This window comes from Palaemon carinicauda, chromosome 16 (genome assembly GCF_036898095.1).
Source record: "Palaemon carinicauda isolate YSFRI2023 chromosome 16, ASM3689809v2, whole genome shotgun sequence".
In the NCBI taxonomy this organism is placed as follows: Eukaryota; Metazoa; Arthropoda; class Malacostraca; order Decapoda; family Palaemonidae; genus Palaemon; species Palaemon carinicauda.
In genome coordinates, this window is record NC_090740.1 from 9,597,326 (window position 1) to 9,602,325 (window position 5,000).

Consider the following 5,000-nt stretch of genomic DNA (forward strand, 5'->3'; position numbering starts at 1 on the left):
GCATATATATTCCTGTTAATATATATATATATATATATATATATATATATATATATATATATATATATATGCATATGTATTCCTGTTAATATATATATATATATATATATTAAATTTATATATATATATATATATATATATATATATATATATTGACAAGAATATATATGCATATCTATTTGATCATTTTAATAATTAGCACTTGCTTATATAAATTAATTTTCCACAATATACTCGTATGCTTATTCATCATATATATATATATATATATATATATGTATATATATATATATATATAATATATATATATATATATATAATATATATATATATATATATATATATATTCATATACATACATACATAAAGAAACATAGTCGTTACTCTTCCATTTACTTTGAAGACATTCAAACAAGCGAAAAAAATCCTACACGAATAACTCCCAAAGACATATCCTTTCTTTGATGTCCCCAGGTATCCAACACTGTCGGGACTTCTAAAAAGTCCCAGACAGTCCACGTCCAATACGGCCCGGTCTTTAGGTCCCTACCGAGGGACGTGGCGTCCGAAACAGGACTTGAGGCCATCCTGAAGTGTGACGTGGACTCCAATCCGCCTTCGACTATAGTGTGGCTTCAGGAAGGATCCCATAAGGTTTGTGACTGCTGTTGTTGTTGTTATTATTATTATTATTATTATTATTATTATTAGTATTTTTATTATATTAGTAGTAGTAGTAGAAGTAGTAGTAGTAGTAGAAGTAGTATTATTATAATTATTATTATTATTAGTTTAATGATAATGTCTGCTGGTGTTATTGTTGTTATTATTATTATTATTATAATTAGTATTATTATTATATTAGTAGCAGTAGTAGTAGTAGTAGAAGTAGTATTATTATTATTATTAGTTTAATGATAATGTCTGCTGGTGTTATTGTTGTTATTATTATTATTATTATTATTATTATTATTATTATTATATTATTATTATTAGTGGTAGTAGTAGAAATATTATTATTATTAGTTTAATGATAATAATTGATAATAATAAATATAATGATAATAATTGATAATAATAAATATAATGATAGCAATAATAGTAATAATATTACTGCTACTACTACTACTACTAATAATAATAATAATAATAATAGTAATAATAATAATAATAATAATAATCATAATGATAATAATAATAATGATAATAATAATAATAACAATAATAATAATAATCATAATGATAATAATAATAATAATAATTTCCCTTGCTATACTTTAGTATATATTTTCTTTTTATTAAAATCTTTACTCGCGCTGCAAATTTCAATAAGAAAAATATATTCCTTTTTTTTATTTTTTTTTTCTTTATCATCTGAATTTTACCAAACATTTTAATCCTCTAATAATTCTTTATGCAAAATTTCAGCTCACGATTCTTGATTAAGTTTTTAATAAATCCTCTCTCTCTTTTTTTTTTTTTTTTTTTTTTCGCAAAAATACTTCAGCTGGGAATGAATTCTATCATAAGTATTTATTAAATGACGGATGAAATTATAGTTTATTTTGATTAATTATTGTTGAAAAGTTCCTTAATTTATACATTTATTGATTAATTAAATGTAATAAATGATTAATGATCTTAGGGTTATATAATCCAGGCTGTATAAGAACATGGATAAGAATTAATTATTATTATTATTATTATTATTATTATTATTATTATTATTATCATGATGATGATGATGATTATAATAATCATCATTATTATTATTATTATGATGATGATGATGATTATAATAATTATTATCATTATTATTATTATTATTATCATCACTTGCTAGGCCACAAACCTAGTTGGAAAAGCAAGTTGCTATAAGCCCAAGGGTTCCAACAGGGAAAATAGCCCAGTGAGGAAAGAAAATGAGGAAATAAACTACAAGAGAAGTAATTAAATATCAAAATATAATATTTTTAGAGCAGTAGCAATATTAAGATAAACCTTTCTTACATAAACTATAAAAACTTTGAAAAAAAAAAGAGGAAGAGAAATAAGAAACACTGTGCCCAAGTGTGCCCTCAAGCAACAGGGGAAAACAAAAGCTAAAAGTTAGTTCCGAAGCCTAGTATTATACGGAAACTGAAATAGGGTAACCAGAATAAAATCGTTAATTAGGTAAAACTAATGAAAAGGATAACATATAAGAAATAAATATTAATTAATATAAATCCAGGGTAACTATATCCATTTCTTTTAGCGAGTCATATTTGCACAGACTCGCAACGGTGCCCTTTTAGCTCGGAAAAGTTTCCTGGTCGCTGATTGGTTAGAATTATCTTGTCCAACCAATCTGCGATCAGGAAACTTTTCCGAGCTAAAAGGGCACCGCTGCGAGTCGGTGCAAATATGACTCGCTAAAAGAAATGGACTATAGAATAAAATCGTTAAATAAGTAAAACTGTGTTAAAAAGATGGATAAAATATAAGAATTAAATGTTAGTAAATATATATCCACTCTGTTTAATTCATCACTCCTCTAATCTCTGTACCATGGTCTTCCACTGTCTTGGGTTAAAGTTCTCTTGCTTGACGGTACACACAGGCACACTATTCTGTCTTATTTCTTTTCCACTTGTTTTGTTAAAGTTTTTATAGATTATATAGAAAATATTTATTTCAATGTTGTTACTTTTCTTAATATATTTTAATTTTCCTGTTTCCTTTCCTCACTGGGCTATTTTCCCTTTTCGGGCCCCCGGGCCTGGAGCATCCTGCTTTTCCAACTAGGGTTGTAGCGTAGCAAGTAATAATAATAATGATTAAGATATATATTTGATTTATCATTCATAAATACAAGGAATTTAAGTTTGAAATATCATCATGATCATCATCTCCTCCTAAGCCTATTGACGCAAAGGGCCTCGGTTAGATTTCGTCAGTCGTCTCTATCTTGAGCTTTTAAATCAATACTTCTCCCTTCATCATCTCCTACTTCACACTTCATAGTCCTCAGCCATGTAGGCCTGGGTCTTGCAACTCTTCTAGTGCCTTGTGGAGTCCAGTTGAAAGTTTGGTGAACTAATCTCTCTTATGGAGTGCGAAGAGCATGGCCAAACCATCTCCATCTACCCCTCACCATGATCTCGTGCATATATGGCACTCGAGTTATCTCTCTTATAGCTTCAGTCGTTTAAATATAAAATATGGTTGATCGTTCATTATAAATAAATCCAATTCAATAGCATTTTGTTTTACTATTTATAAATGATTCAATTCTATCCCTGAATTATCATAAAAAAACTTTGATATATGTCAGTCACCTTAGATGAATTTCAATCAAATTGATTACTATTAATAGGAGATAAGTATTAATTATTATCATCTCATTACAATATCTAAATAACATTTTGTTTTGCTATTTATAAATGATCCATTTCCATCCGTGATTTATAAAAACTAATTGATATATGTCAATCACCATAGATGAATTCCAATCTATACTCAGTTTTTTTAATGAGGCGCATTTGCACCGACTCGCAGGGGTGCCCTTTTAGCTCGGAAAAGTTTCCTGATCGCTGATGGGTTAGAATTATCTTGTTCAACCAATCAGCGATCAGGAAACTTTTCAGAGCTAAAAGGGCACCCCGGTCAGTTGTTGCAAATCTGCCTCACTAAAACGAATTAACTATAGTTGATTACTACTAATAAGAGATAAGTATTAATTATCATCTCATTACAATATATCTGAATCTACAGATCATCGGCCCTTTTAGCTCGGAAAAGTTTCCTGATCGCTGATTGGTTAGAATTATCTTGTTCAACCAATCAGCGATCAGGAAACTTTTCCGAGCTAATAGGGCACCCTTGAGAGTCTGAGGAAATCTGCCTCACTTAAAAGAATTGACTATAGTTGATTACTACTAATAAGAGATAAGTATTAATTATCATCTCATCATTACAATATATCCGAGTTTACAGATCATCGGCCCTTTTAGCTCGGAAAAGTTTCCTGATCGCTGATTGGTTAGAATTATCTTGTTCAACCAATCAGCGATCAGGAAACTTTTCCGAGCTAATAGGGCACCCTTGAGAGTCTGAGGAAATCTGCCTCACTTAAAAGAATTGACTATAGTTGATTACTACTAATAAGAGATAAGTATTAATTATCATCTCATCATTACAATATATCCGAGTTTACAGATCATCGGCCCTTTTAGCTCGGAAAAGTTTCCTGATCGCTGATTGGTTAGAATTATCTTGTTCAACCAATCAGCGATCAGGAAACTTTTCCGAGCTAATAGGGCACCCTTGAGAGTCTGAGGAAATCTGCCTCACTTAAAAGAATTGACTATAGTTGATTACTACTAATAAGAGATAAGTATTAATTATCATCTCATCATTACAATATATCCGAGTTTACAGATCATCGGCCCTTTTAGCTCGGAAAAGTTTCCTGATCGCTGATTGGTTAGAATTATCTTGTTCAACCAATCAGCGATCAGGAAACTTTTCCGAGCTAATAGGGCACCCTTGAGAGTCTGAGGAAATCTGCCTCACTTAAAAGAATTGACTATAGTTGATTACTACTAATAAGAGATAAGTATTAATTATCATCTCATCATTACAATATATCCGAGTTTACAGATCATCGGCCCTTTTAGCTCGGAAAAGTTTCCTGATCGCTGATTGGTTAGAATTATCTTGTTCAACCAATCAACGATCAGGAAACTTCAGAGCTAAAAGGGCACCCCTACGAGTCGTTGCAAATCTGCCTCACTAAAAAGAATTGACTATAGTTGATTACTACTAATTAGAGATAAGTATTAATTATCATCTCATCGTTACAATATATCTGAATCTACAGATCATCGGCCCTTTTAGCTCGGAAAAGTTTCCTGATCGCTGATTGGTTAGAATGATCTTGTTCAACCCATCAGCGATCAGGAAACTTATCAGAGCTAAAAGGGCACCCTTGAGAGTGTGGAAATCTGCCTCACCAA

The 5,000-nt window shown here is 30.1% G+C and overlaps 1 pseudogene; it reads left to right on the forward strand.

Moving 5' to 3' along the window:
• Positions 1-5,000, forward strand: part of LOC137654914 (irregular chiasm C-roughest protein-like) — a 207,321-nt pseudogene that overhangs the window by 177,502 nt on the left and 24,819 nt on the right.